The 19982-nt window shown below is 39.9% G+C and overlaps 1 protein-coding gene across 1 annotated transcript in view; it reads left to right on the top strand.

The window, feature by feature from the left end:
* The window catches only part of LOC115221812 (acylglycerol kinase, mitochondrial), a 118908-nt gene that overhangs the window by 8064 nt on the left and 90862 nt on the right, over window positions 1-19982 (top strand). The window lies entirely within an intron of this gene.

The raw sequence follows: 19982 nt of genomic DNA, 5'->3' as shown, positions 1-19982 counted from the left end.
AACATAAGCTTTGCAACGAAGAGAATCATATATACAAAAAGAATGGAGTTAATAGTAGCAAAATAAAAATATATTGGCGTTGTGAATGTTATTTATTCAACAGGCTCCCATAATCACTCAGTAAGCAGTGCACACGTTAATGTCCGAAAGGCAGTTAATTCAATGAAAAATGAAGTAATGAGAACAGGCACAGTATCTTCACGGGAAGCAATAGCTACTGCTGTACAAAATCTTGATGAGGAAGCACATTCATTGTTGCAAACTATTCTGGGACTTCCACGTAACATACATAATTGGAGGTAGCATGCTTTAGGAATCCTGGCATTTCCAACTTGTCGTTCAGGGTTTGAAATTTGTGATGCTGTTAAAACTTAGAAAATGGGTTCTTGTTTTTGGTCTTTGACATTGGCATTGATGACACAGACAGAATTTTATTTTTTCCTAAAAAAAGCCTTTGATGATCCAGAAAGCTCTGAAAATTGCCCCTGTGATGGGGGCTTTTAAGGTGTCTCCTAGTTTGTGGTGTCAGCTTTTCATGCTACATACCATTATTGGAGGGTCATGTGTGCCCGGGCTATTTGCCTTACTGCCTGACAATAAGAAGCCTCATATCATTGTGTTCTGTCTGCTGTGCAGGATTTAAGGGTAAATTGTCAACCTGTGACCTGTCCCATGGACTTTGAAAAAGCTCTCCATAATTCATTTGTTTCTGTATTTTCACATTTAGTAGTTGGGTGTGTTTTTCATCTCAGACAGTCTATTTGGTGGAAGATATGTGCATTTGGTGAGAGTAAGAGATACAACACAGATGAAAGTTTTTAGCTTAAAATTGTTTTTGTGTTTTAGCATTTTTACCAATTGAAGATGTCAATGGATTTCAAGATCTGTCTGATGATGAAAGCATCCCTTCTGAGTTTATCACTTACTTTGAGAATTCATACATTGGGACTGTAAGGGGATGTGGTCTTCATCAGTGTAGAGAAATCCCAGTTTTGTAACCAACTCTGGAATATATGCAACCACATTTTAAATAACTTGCCAAGAGCAAATAATTTGGTAGAAGGGTTCCACAATGCTTTGCAGTCATCAGTAACATCCACACATCCAAATTTGTGGAAACTTTGCAATGCCCTTAAGACTGAAGAAGTCTTAAGCTAGACGAAGATTGCACACAGATGATTGATACGTGACTAAAGAAGCTAGTTGAGAATTATCAATCTGAAAATGCTCTGCAATTTTTAAGAAATATTGCAATCAGTTTGTGATAAAAGAATTTGACTATGGTGCTGCTACATCATGTATCACCTGATTAACTATACGGGTGACTAGGCTATAACTGACACTGCCAAATATTTTAAGCATCTCAGCAGTGATTCCTGATGGGCTGGGGGCTTTCCCTGTCTCCATACCCTTAATTGCTATATCTACCAAGGTACTGTCAATTTGAATAGCTAGTCCCTCTGTTGGGTCAACATTTGGCAAACTCTCTTTCTCCCATTCATTCTCTTCATTTAGCAACCTTTCACAGCGGCATCTTCAAGTCTCTCCTCTTTGCAGCAGCATTAAATGCAAGCGAGCCATCATCCATGCAGACACATTTCTCTCCTATGACATCACAATTCTCTCTCACACACCGTCTTGCAATATGAAACACTTCAAGTCTCTGAGCCTCACGAAGTAGAACATTGGCAAATTTTTTCTCACCTGATTCCCCCTCTGACTAAGTAAACTGGTCTCCTAGCTTTCCTTCTGGCGATCTGATACAGTTCCCTACTACCACCACACTTCCAGTCCTTCCATACATGTTTCTTTTTCTCTAATGGCCCTATCAGTTACGTTGTTCCACCACCATATTACCTCAAGTCGAGAGGGAACTATGCACCAGCCACAGATTTGGTCAGTAGTCCTCAATAGGTTGTCCCGTATGAACTTCCAGTTGTCCTCCACATTATGTGATGTTATATCCTCTTTTGTCAAAAGCTTCAAATAATTACATCTCTAAATCTCTATCCATTCAGAGGACCCTTAAGCTTCCAGACCTTTCTTTTCCATGCTGATTGTCTTCTGGACAGCCATTTAGTCCTGATCTTGAAGTCACTAACTACTAACCTATGTTGTGGCATGCATTCTTCACCTGGGAAAGTTTTGGCATTTATAAGTAGCTATCTTTCCTGTTTCCTGGCAAGAATGTTGTCAATTTGACTAGTGTGCCCAACAAACTGGTAGGTGAACAGGTGACTGGCAGGATTCTTGAAGTTAGTATTACAGATCATAAGATCATTTGCATCACAGAACTCCAGCAGCCTTGTTCCCTCCCCATTGTGGGAACCAAATCCGTTGCCACCATGTACACCATGGAAGCACCCTGGACATTGTCCAACATACCTGTTGAAGTCGCCAGCCACAAAGAGAAGGTCCCTGTCATTTATCAACAAGGTAGTCTACAAGAAGGTGTCATAAAATCGGTCTTTCTGTTCATCAGGTAGCCCTGGTTGAGGGGCATAGGCCAAGATAATGGTTACTAATTCATGTTGCAGCACTAGTCTAATCATAAGTTTTCTATCAAAGACTCTGACTACCTCAATTATCTTATCAGCCTATTTCTCTGCAAGGAGTATACTCAAACCCCCACCCCATCAGTGTTCCCTACCCAGAAAATCTTATACCTATGTTCTTTGCCTGTGAGGGACCTGGCAGAACTTCCACTCCACCTTAGTTCTTGGATGCAGCACAAATCTACACATCTCCGTTCAAGCATTTCAACAATCTCACCAGACTTACCTTTCAGTGTGCCAACATTGTGTGTGTGTGTATGTGTGTATGTATGTATGTATGTATGTATGTATATATATATATATATATATATATATATTAGATATGTATGTGTGTATATATATATATATATATATATGTGTGTGTGTGTGTGTGTTTACACACACATATATAGGTATGTATATATATATATATTTTTATATACCCAGGCCTATTCCCTATTTTTTTAGGAGCGGTTAGCAACAATGAGACACACATCAGGCATTCCATTCATTTTCCAGCTCCAAGAGGCAAGCCCCATACTATGCTTGAGTCAAGGCATAAAACGCAACCCCCAGTATCAGCAGTGCGGCCTGACAGCATATGTTGGTTTACCCCCACCGCATCATGCTGGTTCTGTACCCCTTTGAACAACGTCAAATTCAGTCATCTGTCCATAAACACTCTCCAAGCTTTCCTATCTAACACCTCTAACCACCAAAGCTTTCCTCATTCCATCAATCCACACAAAAAAAGATCTGCCTCTGGTTCTGCTGCCTACAACTTCTGCCTTTATCACTTCCTTACCATCCGCTCCTCATCCATCCTCTCCATGTGACTAAACCACCTCGACATTCATCTATCTGTTTTGATTGTTAGTGTTTCTCTCATTCCTGTTCATCTTTGCACCACCTCATTCGTCATCCTGTCCGTCTGTGTCACACCAACCATAGCCCTCAAACATCTCATCTCAAACACATCTAGTTGCCTCCTTTCCGCCTCTCTCAGCTCCCATGTCTCTGTACCATATAACATTGTTGGCATAATCACACCCCCATAATCCACCTTTTATCTCTCAGCATACCTTTCACTGCTCCAAATATCTCACTCCCCTCCCTCTCTCTTATATCCTACTTCCTCAGTCAACCCCCTCCACTTAAAAACGCTCACCTCTTCTAACATCTCACCATTTATATACTCACATTTATCCTACCAGCCATTCCATCTCTTGAACATCTCATCACCTCACTCTTAACTATATTCACTTTCAGTTTTCACCTTTCATACACTCTTTCAAACTCTGCTACCAGTCTCCTCAGTTGCTCTTCTGATTCTGCCACCAGTGCTGTATCATCAGCAAACAACAACTGACTCATCTGCCATTTCTCTCCATTTTCTCTCACTATTTGGGCTCCCCTAGCAAAGGTTCAAGCATTTACCCCTCTCACCACACCATCCATATATAAATTAAATAGTCATGGAGACATTACACAACCCTGTCTTAAACCCAACCTTCACAACAAACCACTCATATTTATATATATATATATATATATACATACACACATATTCACCCCCCTCTCTCTCTCTCTCTCTATATATATATATATATATATATATATATATACGAAAGAAGGTTTGAAAATGCAATTTAAAAGATGTTTATTTACTTAACCGGTTTCACTCTTTGGAAAAAGATTGTCAAAAGTAGTTACTTTTGACAATCTTTTTCCAAAGAGTGAAACCGGTTAAGTAAATAAACATCTTTTAAATTGCATTTTCAAACCTTCTTTCGTATATAATTCCACTCGTGCAATACCCCACAACTCAACTTTGTTATATATATATATATATATATATATATATATATATATATAGGGCAAATAAACATACCATTAAACTTTCCACTCAACATACTACCCTCACTATTTCCCCCAGTATAATGGAAACACGATGTAAACCACAACTTGCAGAAATTTCTCCTGAGACTTATTTATTTATTTACCATAAGATAGAATACCATGGATTATAATGAAGTTCTTACCATTCCTCACTATTTCTATTGCATTATTTTAATTTTATTTTATTTTACCTTACTCTATTATTTTAACTTACTTTCCCACATGTTAGTTTCCTAACATTTGGATTCTCTGAAGAAACCTTGGGGCTCAACCATTGTCCAATCTCTGTCCAATGTTTGTTCATACCTCTATATCACTGATGTGATGAGGATAACTTGGAAGATTTGGCTGCCTCATGGTAGAAACAGCTGTAAGAGTTCAGTATTTGTACACTCAGCTATTATTCATTTATTTCCATAGACATATCTGTTTACGTATTTATTGTTTTTTTTTCATTTGTTTACTTGAATCACTTACACATTTGTTTGTAATCAATAAATAAATAGATATAACTGAATGTTTACTGGCTGATGTTTATTGATTGTTTATCCTCTTCATTTTCTTATTTGTCTTATAAATCCTGTGTAAATTTCTAAATTACCTCCATCCATACCTAGTATTCAATTGTGATATTGCCATGCAATAGTAAGCACTTGGTTATAAATACGTAGGTACACATCCAGTAGTATATTGGATACTTAATATCCCTTAGATGGCTTCTTAACCTCTAACCCATACAGACACACACACACACATATATATATATATATATATATATATATATATATATATATATATATATATCGAATTGAACCAGCCAGGATCCCTGGTCTGGTGGTACGTAAAAAGCACTATCCGACTCGTGGCCGATGCCAGCGCCGCCTCCACTGGCTTCCGTGCCGGTGGCACGTAAAATACACCAATCTGACCGTACGACAGGCACCCATGCCAACCCCCTTGCTTGCGAAGACATGTTGGGGCAAGCGAAATCGAAATCGAATTGAACCAGCCAGGATCCCTGGTCTGGTGGTACGTAAAAAACACCATCCGACTCGTGGCCGATGCCAGCACCGCCTCGTCTGGCTTCCGTGCCGGTGGCACATAAAATACACCAATCCGACCATGGCCGTTGCCAGCCTCGCCTGGCACCTGTGCAGGTGGCACATAAAAAGCACCCACTACACTCACGGAGTGGTTGGCGTTAGGAAGGGCATCCAGCTGTAGAAACACTGCCAGATAAGACTGGAGCCTGGTGCAGCCTTCTGGCTTCCCAGATCCCCGGTCGAACCGTCCAACCCATGCTAGCATGGAGAATGGACGTTAAACGATGATGATGATGATGATGATACACACACACACACACACACATACACTAACAGATATACCCGGTGTTGCCAGGGAATTAAATTTTTCCTTACATATTGGAAGAAAAATGCAAAATATGTTGTATAGAAATTTGTTATTCTAAATTCAATGTATTCTTCAATTGGGATACAATTTATTCTTTAATTGAGAAATCAATTCTGAATTCATAATAATAATAATAATAATAATAATAATAATAATAATAAATAAAAATACAAAATTAACACTTTTTTTCATAAAAGTGGTAAATTTTGTAAATAAATTCTACCACATATATTGAGGGAAATTATGTAAGAGCTTCTGGGTAAACAGCATTCTTTATTTTCTGGTTTGGAGCATAGACAAATAAGTCTTGCAAACTACCTACCCTGGAGAAACTAACATAAAGTTGACCATGAGAAAAGCAAGCCAATAGATTTCAAAGACTGACCTTGAGCTTTATTAACCCTTTTGTTACTGTATTTATTTTGAGATGCGCTGTGTTTTTCTCAATTATTTTAGATATAACAAAGAATTTAGTAAAATAACTTAGTTATCATTAAGCTAGTGTCAGAGACCATTAATTTTGACTAAGATTTGGTGGAAGATTTAAATTCAAAACTTATGAAAACAAGACATTTGTACTACAGAGCCAGAGCCGGTTTCAGCCGGGTTGGTAACAAAAGGGTTAATAGACATTACAAAGCAAAGTCACACTGGGAATTATGTAAACGTTTCATCTTCCTCGCTGTTGTGTTAAAACAAACTTAAGTTCCTTCACGCGCATTTACTATTCGTCACCTATTATTCAAGTTTGTCACATCGTCACTTATTTCTCTAATTTTGTCCTAGATTGGCTGACTGAAAATTCTAAGATTTTTCAATTCTATTTCACTATTATCAGCATTTGCTATTTCAGTAAATTATGTTACCCAAAATCCCCAAAGAATATTTTTCTCCCTCGTGTTCTATCCTTGACCAGCCTAATTCTGCCCCCCCCCATCTCTCTCTCTGTGTCTCATTCTCTGTCTCTCTCTCTCTCTTTCGATAACCACTTGCTTTGCCCACACTTCCCCCTCCTCCACCACCCCACTCTGTATAAACTAGGGCACGCACTCGGATTCTGCTACTTGATTTTAATAACTTTGCCAAAAGAATACGAATCCAGAAGATGCTCTTCTCTAATTTTGCTATTTCACGGTACATCCGCCCTCCCTCCCCCACCACCTGTTCTGGAAGTCGCTATGCTCTGTCATTCTATGGTTGTCTTCCATGAATACTTCTAAAGGCTTAACGCCATCCCCACCCCTAATTGGGGTTTATCTCCAATGTAAGGTAATGATCATATAGTGCATAAAAATGATGGTGTAGTGTATGCAGGTTGAAAGTTATTGTTTGTTTATGAATTCTGCCAAATGCAAGCTTTCTTTTCAGGTACATGATGCTTCTGTCCCCCATCCCAGGGTCTCATGGTCCCATACCTCCCACACCCTCAGTGTTGACACTCTCAACGTTGGCACACTGAAAGGTAGGTTTGGTGAGATTGTTGAGATGCTTGAACGGAGACGTGTAGATTTGTGCTGCATCCAAGAACTAAGGTGGAGATGAGATTCTGCTAGGTTCCTCACAGGCAAAGAACAGAGGTACAAGATTTTCTGGGTAGGTAACACTCACAGGGTCAGGGGCGTGGATATACTTCTTGCGGAGAAATGGGTTGATTAGGTAATTAAGGTAGTCAGAGTATGTGGTAGAATGCTCAAGATTAGATTAGTGCTACATCATGGGTTAACAACCATTATCTTGGACTATGCCCCTCAGTCGGGGCTGCCTGATGAACAGAAAGACCAATTCTATGACACCCTCTTGCAGACTACCTCCATGACGAATGACAGGGACCTTCTCTTTGTGGCTGGCGACTTCAATGGACATGTTGGACAACATGCAGGGGTCTTCCATGGCGTACATGGAGGCTATGGTTTTGGTTCCTGCAATGAGGAGGGACCAGGCTGCTGAAGTTCTGTGATGCAAATGATTTTATGGTTTGCAATACTAACTTCAGGAAACCTGCCAGTCACCTATTCACCTACCAATCTGGTAGAAACACTAGCCAAATTGACTACATCCTCACCAGAAAAAGGGAAAGATGGCTGCTTATAAATGCCAAAACCTCCCCAGGTGAAGAATGTACCCCACAATATAGACTAGTAGTTAGCGACTTCAAGATCAGGGCTAAATGGCTGCCCAGAAGTCGACCAACATGGAGGAGAAAGGTCTGGAAGCTTAAAAATCCTGTGAATGGATAGAGACTTAGAGACATATTACTCAAAGCTTTTGATGAAATAGAGGGGGGTATAGCATCACATGATGTGGAAAACAACTGGAGGTTTCTACAGGACAACCTGCTGAGGGCCACTGACCAGATCTGTGGATGGTACAAAGTCCGCTCTCGACTCAAAGTAATGTGGTGGTAGAACAATGTTGTTGACAGGGCCATTAGGGAAAAGTAACAGGCTTAGAAGGACTGGAAGAACAGGGAGAGAAGGGAATTGTATCAGACTGCCTGATTTTATTTTGCCAGATAGGAAATAGATGAGGAAAAAAATTTGCCAATGTTCTGTGCCATGAGGATCAAAGACTTGAGGTATTTCGTGTTGCAAGACAGTGTGTGAAAGAGAATCGTGATGTCGTAGGAGAGAAATGTGCCCGCATAGATGATGGTTCACTTGCATTAAACGAAGTTGCAAAGAGAGAGGTTTGGAGATGACACTATGAATGGTTGCTGAATAAAGGGAATGAATGGGAGAAAGAGAGTCTGCCGAATGCCAACCCAACAGAGGGACCAGTTATCTGAATTGGCAGTACCTTGGTAGATAACGCAATTAAGGGTAATCCCTTAAAAATCAGGGAAATCCCTCAGCCCATCAGGAATCACTGCTGAGATGCTTCAAATATTTGGTAGTGTTGGTTATAGCCTAGTCACCCATATAGCTAACCAGGTGATACATGAAGAAGTCATACCCAATGACTGGTGTAGCAGCACCATTGTCAACTGTTACAAGGTAAATGTGATGCTTTAGACACAAATTAATTACAGAGGTATCGAGTTGTTGGATCAGGTAATGAAGGTCACGGAGAACCCAATTAGCCCAACTAATTAGGGAGAAAGTCAGTCTTGATCAGATGCACTTTGGGTTCATGCCAGGGAAAAGCACCACTGATGCTATATTTCTGGTAAGACAACTGCAGGAGAAATACCTAGCCAAAGATAAACCTCTGTACCTGGCTTTTGTTGACATGGAGAAAGCCTTTGACAGTGTCCTCCGATCCCATATGTGGTGGTCATTGAGGAAACTAGGGATAGATGAATGGTTAGTGAGAGCTGTGCAACCCATGTACAGGGATGCTGTCAGTAAGGTGAGTGTTGGCAACGAGTACAGTGAAGAATTCTGGGCGGAGGTAGGGGTCCACCAAGGTTCAGTCCTCAGCCCCCTCCTATTTATCATAGTCCTCCAGGCAATAACAGAGGAATTCAAGACAGGATGCCCCTGGGAGCTCCTCTATGCTGATGACCTTGCTCTAATTGCTGAGTCACTATCAGAACTAGAGGAGAAGTTTCATGTGTGGAAGCAAGAATTAGAATCTAAGGACCTTAGAGTCAACCTAGCTAAAACCAAAGTCTTAATAAGTGGGAAGGCAGACAAAACAGAAATCCCTTCAGGTAGATGGCCTTGCTCGATCTGTAGAAAAGGCGTAGGTAGAAACTCCTTAAGATGTACCATGTGTAAGCTATGGACACATTATAGATGCAGCAATATGAAATGAAGGCTAACTGGGAAGATAGTTTTTGTGTGTGACAAATGCTGAGGTGCTATAAACACTGAAAATGTGCAGGGAACAGCTTCTGTCACATTCCAGGGAGAAAAACTACAAGTAGTTGATAGCAAGTCAGTAGTGGGGGTGGATGCTCTGAAAGTGTAGCTGCTAGAATAAGAATAGCCTGGGTCAAGTTCAGAGAGCTCCTACCTCTGCTGGTGACAAAGGGCCTCTCACTCAGAGTAAAAGGTAGACTGTATGACGCATGTGTATGAACAGCTATGCTACATGGCAGTGAAACATGGGCCGTGACTGCTGAGGACATGCTTAAGCTTGCAAGGAATGAAGCCAGTATGCTCCTCTGGATATGTAATGTCAGTGTGCATATACAACAGAATGTAAGCACCAGACTGTCGACTTTTAGGCATTATCGAAAAATTTAATATTTCATGCACTAGAAGATGGTCAGTGCAGCTCTCTGTGCCTCTCATGGCCCGAACGCTAGAAACATCTTTCATATCATGCTTTCTGATCAAAAGATAATCTATCAGATACCTGTCCTTAGACCTTGGGTGCATCCAGGTGATTTTATGTTAACTTTTCTGCTTAAGCAGAGTGATTGTAACAAGTAGATTATTCTCAATACAAAACATTTAAAGAGCTACTCCATTTTTATTATATTTTCCAATCCCATGCTGGCCTAAAACAGACCATGAAACAGTCATTTCCAACTCTTGTGTTGAAATCACCCAATATGACCATCTTGTCAGAAATTAGTAGTTTCCTCAATAATTGTACTCGATCATCATAAAACTGTCCTACAGCTTCATCAGAATGAGACACTGATGGTGCATAAATACTGGCAACAGTAAGAAACCGTTTGTCAATTTTATATGGCATGACATGATTCATTCAGATATACCACTTGGACATTCAAGCATTGTCCAATCCCTTAAGAGCAAACCCAACACCAGATTCTCTATGCTGACTTTCAGTTAGGCCTCTCCAGAAGATAGTATATCCAAAGTAAGTTCATTTATTTGACCTTCATCAGAGAGATGTGTTTCAGAAAGTGCAACTATATCAGGGGAATAATTTTTAAGCTCATATGCAATAAGTGCAGTACGCCTCTTGTTGAAATTATCATCAAGATGTGTGCACACATTCCAACAGCCAAAACTTCAGATGTTTATTTTTACTTTTTCTTGAAGATTGTTTGACCACAGTGGCAGGATGAAGACTGGGCCCAGCTTGTGACATACTGGGACACCTACCGAGCCAGACCTGTTCCCCTGACGTTCCCAATCCATTTTTGCCATTTTTACTTTTCTTCCAACCAATTCAATGATTTTACTAAGATTTGGTAGAGAAGAAGTACTTGTGCAAATGAAAAATTTTCAGTGGGTGTAGCTTGCACTGCACCTCCCACCTACTAGCCCAGGAAGACTTTCGCCAGTGTGACATGAAAATTGACGTAACCAGGAACTTCTAAGACTTCAGGTTTTATTTTGGAGATTTCCTTCTAGGTAGATTACCAGCCAAGTTAAAGAGCTTCTACCTGCCCATGAGGTAAGTTATCCCATTCCAGACACCAAACTGTTACCCAAAGGCTCTATAAAGTGATCAAATATCATTCCGGTGTCTGACACAGAGTAGCTCATTCGTACATAAAAAAAAAATATTAAAAATGTAAGACACAATGTAAAAATATAAATAATATTTACATATATATAAAACGGAGGATGTCTGTCTGTGTGGGGGCTTGCACATCATATCAACACTGTTTGTCTGAACTTCACCAAATTTCACACACATGTATTTTGGTCCAAGGAGTGTTCCTGGTATATCAAGTTTTCCAATTTTGTTTACTTTGACCACAGGATGGGAAAAACTGACTTATCTTTAGAACCATACACCCAATTTTAGTCAAATTTGAAATGAACATGCATTAGGCTCTCGGCCACAGTTTGCAAAATAATGCATACTTTTAGAGCACTCCCTTTGAGAGATAGAACAAATAAAAAAAAAAACATTTCTTGCCAGTGCCTACAGTTTTAACCTTATTTCTTTCAAATTTTACATAAAAATTGCTGATTGTCCCAACACCATTGTTGACTCTCTCTTTTACTCTTTTACTTGTTTCAGTCATTTGACTGCGGCCATGCTGGAGCACCACCTTTAATCGAGCAACTCGACCCGGGACTTATTCTTTGTAAACCCAGTACTTATTCTATCGGTCTCTTTTGGCGAACTGCTAAGTGACGGGGACGTAAACACACCAGCATCGGTTGTCAAGCAATGCTAGGGGGACAAACACACACACACACATATATATACATATATACGACAGGCTTCTTTCAGTTCCGTCTACCAAATCCACTCACAAGGCTTTGGTTGGCCCGGGGCTATAGCAGAAGACACTTGCCCAAGATGCCATGCAGTGGGACTGATCCCGGAACAATGTGGTTGGTTAGCAAGCTACTTACCACACAGCCACTCCTGCGCCTATTAAGATTTTGTTGACAAAATGAATAGTCGGCTTATGCTGTCCCTTTTGTCACTGCCTCTGTGAGGCCCAATGTTTGAAGGTCATGCTTGACCACCTCATCCCATGTCTTTCTGGGTCTACCTCTACCCCAGATTTCTTCAACTGTTTGGGAGTGGCACTTCTTCACGCATCTCTCCTCATCCATCCGTAGTACATGACCATACCAGTGCAAACGTCTCTCTTGCAGGCCACATCCGATGAGACCTCTCAAGATATGCTGTGACTGTGAAGACCTGACAAATAAAGTGAGTCCACAGCGTATCCTACACCAGCTTCACATAACCAGCCCCAGCCCATTCAAAGTACCTTGGATCGTAGGACAACCTGCTGTGCTTACCTTGGATAGTAGGGTGACCTGCTGTGCTTGAGGAGACCCATTGAATCAAGTACATCAACATCAAAATAAAAGTCAAATAGAAATTGTAGTTGTGATACCTGTGCTGGTGGCATGTAAAAAGCACCATCTGAACATGCAGTGATATACATCTAGAAGATTCTGGAGGGACTTGTGCCAAACTTTGGCAACAAACAGCAGAACTGTATGCAGCTGCACGATGCCAAGGATTCCAACATCACCATCAGAATACAGGACCAGATACTGCAACAGCTAGGGTTTCATAGCTCTTCAATATCCTTTGAAAGTGGCCAAGAGGAATGTAGGTGTCTTCTAAACAAAACTGGATCTCCTCCTATCAAGGGTTCGAGATGAGCCTACCTCGCGGCAGGAAACACAGGTGACAGCAGCAACATCAAACTCCCTCATTCATCAGATGTCACATCTTGGAGGTGGGTTCAAATAATGACTATGTAGCACAGCCAACAGGTGTGCTCCATCATGATGACAGCTTTCAAGCTAAAACTGGTCAACTCATACACTAGTCAACTGCTCCATAGGTGAAAGTGGTACCTTACACAGAAATAATTACAGAGGCATTAAATTGCTGGGCCATGTGATGAAAGACACAGAAAGGTTCATAGCTCAATAATTAGGAAAAGAGTTAAGGTAAATGAGATGCAGTTTGGATTTGTGCCAGGTAGAAGCACAACTGATGCTGTATTCCTGGTAAGGCAACTGCAGAAGTATTAGCCAAAAATATACCTCTGTACTTGGCTTTTGCTGACATGGAGAAAGCCTTTGACAGGGACTCCTGCTCTCTTATCTGGTGGTTAATGCAGAAGCTAGAGATAGATGAGTGGTTAGTGAGAGCTGTACAAGCCATGTACAGGGATGCTGCTAGAATGGTAAAAGCTGGTAATGAGTATAGCAATGAATTCAGTGTACAAGTAGGAGTTCATCAAGGATTAGTTCTCAGCCCCCTCTTGTGTATCATGGTCCTCCAGGCCTTAACTGAAGAATTCAAGACAGGCTGCCTCTAGGAGCTCTTCTATGTTGATGACTTTGTTCTTATAGCTGAATCACTCCCTGATCTAGAAAAGAAATTTTAGATGTGAAAGCAAAGCTTATAATCTAAGGCTTTAGTGTTAATTTAGAAAAAAACCCAAAGTCCTAGTAAGTAGGAAAACAGATAAATCACAAGTCCCTTCAGGGAGATGGCCCTGCTCAATATGTAAGAAGAGTGTTGGTAGAAACTCCATATGTTGTGCCCAGTGCAAGCTTTGAACACATAAGAGATGTAGTGGTATCACAGGAATTTTAACAGAGAAAATAGTCTTCATGTGTGGGTTCAATAAGCACTAAAAATGTGCTGACAATAGGCTTCCTCAAATGCTTAGGTGGATCATTAGAAGTAGTACATAGCTTATGTTACCTTGGTGACCAAGTTAGCAGTGGAAGAGGAAGTTCTGAAAGTATAGTGGCTAGAATAAGAATGGACTGGGCAAAGTTTAGAGAACTTCAAATTTTGTTGGTAACTAAGGGATCCTCCCTCAGAATGAAAGGCAGATTGTATGATGCCTGTGTACATGCAGCTATGTCACCTGGCAGTGAAACATGGGTTTTGACTAAAGAGAACTTGCAAAGGCTTGAAAGCTAGATCAGTAATGTCAATGTACATACATAACAGAGTGTAAATGATTTAAGAGGAAAACTGGGTATAAGAGGCATCACATGTGTGCAAGAGAGAAGACTGTGCTGGTTTGGACAGCTGCAAAAAAAAGTATTTAACTAATTGTGGTGGGAACCTGTGGAAGGGGTAGACCTAGGAACACATGGGATGAAGTGGTGAGAAAGGATTTTCAGACACTGGGCTTCATTGAGGAAGTGACAAGGGACGGGAGTTGTAGCAATTTGCTGTACTTGAGAAGTCACAGCAAGCCAAGTAAAATTGCTGTCATCCATACATATAAGTTTGTCTTATACTGGTGCTGTTACCACATAAAATGCACCTGTGCTGGTGGCATGTTAAAAGCACCCAGCATACTCTACAAAGTGGTTGGCATTAGGAAGGGCATCTAGCCCTAGACACCATGCCACAACAGTCAATTGGAGTCTGGACAGCTTCCCAGATGGCCAGCTCCTGTTAAGCCATCCAACCCATGATAGCATGGAAAATGGATGTTAAACAATGATGATGACGATATATATAAATATGTAATGTTTACATACAAGTTCTAGGAATGTGTCTGATATGTAAATTGATATATCCAATAACTTAACACTGTTGTATGTGGTGGCTATATAAGCAATGTGTTTGAAAACAGAAGTGGGTTAGATGGATGCTGAAGAAGGGGCAACAACCCCTGAAATATGACATATACACTCATTACCCACTTTTGTCTCCAATTTCATTGCTTGTTTACATCTGACATCACAATACAAAATGTTGTAGCAAAAATCAGTGCTGGGTATAGTTTCTATAGAATATCTGTAGAAATAACCTTAAGAATAATGTAAGAAGCACTGCTGACACAGTAGGATGTGGTACTGACTTACAAAAACATATAGTATACTTCATAGTATATTGTGTTTGCATAACGAAGTACCACATACCTACAAACCTTTAATGTTTGCATACCAGTTCCAGGAATGTGTCTAATATGTAAATTGGTATATCCAATAACTTAAGGCTGCTATATGCAGTGGCTATATAAGTTATGTGTTTAGAGACAGAAGTGGGTTAGATGGGTAATGAGTGTATATAGCATATACACTCATTACCCACTTTTGTTTCTGATTTCATTGCTTGTTTACATTTGATGTCTCGATACAAAACGTAACAGCAAAAATCAGTGCTGGCTATAGTTTCTATAGAATATCTGTAGAAACAACCTTAAAAATTATATATATATATTAATAGTAATGTTATGACAACAAAAGCATGAATGAGACCTTGATATTATGTAAATAGAGGAATCTATCTGTAATATAATTTGTGACAGTTATTTGGTTGCCATAATAAAACTCAGAGTTTTATTATGGCAACCAAATAATTGTCACATATTATATTACAGATATATGTATATATATGTATCAAAAATAAGCAACAAGAATAACACTGGTAATTTGGTACAATTGTTTCGCACTACAACATTGTATTCAAAGTTGTAAGTATTACAGCAGATTTAAGATGTTGAGTGCTCTTCAGCCAATTATATAGGTTTTCCAATAATACAAAAGCTTTCAAATCAAGTAGTGACATTTTAGAGAAGGTAGATATACAGATAAAGATGTAGAATTAAATTTTAAGAACATTAGGTTGTGAAGTTCAGCCACTAACTGACCAAACTATGGTTGTGACTAATTGCTATAAGAATTAGACGTAATAAATTTCCCAGCCTCCCATAAATATAAAATAATTTCTAGGAGATCAGTAAGAATTTCATATTCAACCCTCCCAAACATGGCTACCATAATAGCTAGACTTAATAGTAAAAACATTAAGTTAGCCAGGAGTAGAATGAATAGTAACATCATCATCATCGTTTAGCGTCCGTTTTCCATGCTAGCATGGGTTGGACAGTTCTACTGGGGTCTGTGAAGCCAGAAGGCTTCATCAGGCCCAGTCAGATCTGGCAGTGTTTCTACGGCTGGATGCCCTTCCTAACGCCAACCACTCCGTGAGTGTAGTGGGTGCTTTTTACGTGCCACCCGCACTTTTACAACAAAGATAATAATAATAATTGTAATAATAGCATCAACAATAGAAATAACAATGATAATAATAATAATAATGGTAAAAATAATATTAATAATGATGATAACAATAATAATAATAACATTGATATAAATAATGATAATAACAATACCAATAATACAGATAGTATAGGTAAAAGTATGGTAGGTGAGAATGATGGTGAAGATGGATTAATAAATAGTAACGCTAATTTGGATATCAACATGATCACTAATAATGAAAATAATACTAATACTAATAATAATTTAAATGTTAGGGAACTATCCTTAAATAATTCCAAAACTGAATACTATCCCCCCAGTTGTAATTGTAGGATTAGATCAAAATGTCTGGTATCTGGTCGTTGTTCGGTCCAAAACGTAATTTATAAATGCATGATAATAACTTCTAACAATAGCTTTCTTTATTTCGGATGTTCGGTGGATTTAAAAAAACGTCTTAACAATCATTTTTCCTCTTTTAGACTAAAACATAAGGCAGGTTGCACAACACTATCTAGCAAAATTTGGGAACTAATAACAAATAATATAGGATTCAACCTAAAATGGGATATAGTTAGAAGGGTGAAACCTTATAGAAATAGTAGGGAAGGTTGCCAACTTTGTTCTATGGAAACTTATGAAATTTTAAAACATCAGAGTAATATAAATCTGTTGAATAATCGTCTGGAGTTGGGATTATCTTGCGTACATACCACAACTCAAACGTTTAAATACTTTAAATAAAAATTATGAGTATTCCTATATTTTTCAAATTTTAACTTTTATTATAATAATAAGAAGAAATATACTAGACTAGCCTTCAACTTAACTTTCATAGAGGACTAAAAAACTTCACTGTAAACTTGAAATTGAATTTTTTTCTAAATCTAATATAGTTTCAAAATTAATAAAACTATCCCTCAATTATAAAATACTATGCCTTCTCATAATAATAAGTGATAGTTTTTTCCCTACTCTTTGTAAAGGAGATTAACGACCTTTTGACACTGACCTAGTTTCTTCTCACCAAATAGCAGTAATTGGCATTTTGTTAGTGGCAACTTGAATTCCATTTATGGTATTCTGAAACCTCCCTTACCCTCATTCCTACAACTAACTTGAATTCCTTTTATGGTATTCTGATACCTCCCTTACCCTCATTCCTACAACTAAAAAAATCCTTTATTACTTCTAATTCTTATAGCAGTTAGTCACAACCATAGTTTGGTCAGTTAGTGGCTGGACTTCACAACCTAATGTTCTTAAAATTTAATTCTACATCTTTATCTGTATATCTACCTTCTCTAAAATGTCACTAATTGATTTGAAAGCTTTTGTATTATTGGAAAACCTATATAATTGGCTGAAGAGCACTCAACATCTTAAATCTGCTGTAATATTTACAACTTTGAATACAATGTTGTAGTGCGAAACAATTGTACCAAATTACCGGAGTCATTCTTGTTGCTTATTTTTTATTATAATCACCCCGCAAATTTTTATGGATAACACCATACAAAATTCTGGTGCATCTAAATTAAGTACCATATTCATTTGAATCTAAATTGTTACTATATATATATATATGTGTGTGTATATATATATGTGTATATATATATATATATATGTGTATGTATATATATGTATATGTATATATATGTATATGTATATATATGTATATGTATATATATATGTATATGTATATATATGTATATGTCATCATCATCATCATCGTTTAACGTCCGTTCTCCATGCTAGCATGGGTTGGACGGTTTGACCGGGGATCTGGGGAGCCAGAAGGCTGCACCAGGCTCCAGTCTTATCTGGCAATGTTTCTACAGCTGGATGCCCTTCCTAACGCCAACCACTCCGTGAGTGTAGTGGGTGCTTTTTACGTGCCACCTGCACAGGTGCCAGGCGAGGCTGGCAACGGCCACGGTCGGATTGGTGTATTTTACGTGCCACCGGCACGGAAGCCAGTCGGAACGGCGCTGGCATCGGCCACGAGTCGGATAGTGCTTTTACGTACCACCAGACCAGGGATCCTGTCTGGTTCAATTCGATTTCGATTTCGCTTGCCCCAACATGTCTTCGCAACGGCGCTGGCATCGGCCACGAGTCGGATAGTGCTTTTTACGTACCACCAGACCAGGGATTCTGGCTGGTTCAATTCGATTTCGATTTCGCTTGCCCCAACATGTCTTCGCAAGCAAAGGGGGGTTGGCATGGGTGCCTGTCGTCGGATGAGGTTCTATATTGACTTCGCTTGCCTCAACAGGTCTTTGTGTCCAAGGGAGAAAAGGCATGCATAAGTGGGCTGGGCTCACTTGTCCTGCCTGGTCTTCTCACGTACAGCATATTTCCAAAGGTCTCGGTCGCTGGTCATTTCCTCAGTGAGGCCTAAAGTTCGAAGGTCGTGCTTCACCACCTCGTCCCAGGTTTTCCTGGGTCTACCTCTTCCACGGGTTCCCTCAACTGCTAGGGATTGGCACTTTCTCACACACCTATCTTCAGCCATTCTTGCCACATGTCCATACCAGCGCAATCGTCTCTCTTGCACACCACAACTGATGCTTCTTAGGTACAACATTTCTCTCAAGGTACTAACGCTCTGTCGAGTATGTACACTGACGTTACACATCCATCGAAGCATACTGGCTTCATTCCTCACAAGCTTACGCATGTCTTCAGCAGTCACGGCCCATGTTTCACTGCCATGTAGCATGGCTGTTCATACACATGCATCATACAGTCTGCCTTTTACTCTGAGCGAGAGGCCTTTAGTCACCAGCAGAGGTAAGAGCTCCCTAAACTTTGCCCAGGCTATTCTTATTCTAGCAGTTACACTTTCAGCGCACCCACCCCCACTACTGACTTGGTCACCTAGATAACGGAAGCTATCAACTACTTCTAGTTTTCCCCCTGGAAAGTGACGGAAGTTGTTTTCTGCAGAGGTTAATGCTCCCGAGCATCTGCCACATACAAAAACTATCTTCCCAGTTAGCCTACCTTTGACATTGCTGCACCTCTTATGTGTCCACAGCTTACACTGGGTACATCATATATATATATATGTACATACATACACACTCATACACATACACACACACACACACACGGACATACATCTATACACACACATATACACACACATACTTACATACATTCATCGGATACACTGACACCCAGACTTACACACAGACACACTCACACATCCACACACATACATACTTACACACATACTCGCAGGCGCGAGCACATACACGCTTGTGCACGTTCGCGCACGCATAGACGCATGCATGCACCACGCTCGTGGGTACCGACTAGATCTCCTGTACGTATCTGGGGCCGGCGCGTGTCTTTGGGTTCTCCCACGCCTGTCGCCGCGGGACCACTCTTCCATCTCTCCCCCCCCTCCGCTGCAGTTTTTTTTTCCTTAAACCCCCCTCTTTGTACACACACACACACACATACACACACCCACTCACACACGCACATTTGCATATATATATATACATTACACTTACACACACTTCAAATTTACACAACTACGCACACTGGACACTTGCTATGTCATCCGTTCGCCCTGCACGCACATACACACACGCACACACTCACACATACATACACACGCACACACACATACCTCCCTGTTTCTGATCTGCCTCTCTGACTTGCTAGGGTACCCCCACATCACTCCTTTAATTCTACTACTGCCTGCTACTAGCCACTGTCCACCATACACACACATACACACACACACACACAC

Source organism: Octopus sinensis, linkage group LG18, assembly GCF_006345805.1.
Source record: "Octopus sinensis linkage group LG18, ASM634580v1, whole genome shotgun sequence".
NCBI classification, from domain to species: Eukaryota; Metazoa; Mollusca; class Cephalopoda; order Octopoda; family Octopodidae; genus Octopus; species Octopus sinensis.
Note: the sequence above shows the minus strand (reverse complement) of the source record. Positions and strands in the feature narration are given on the sequence as shown.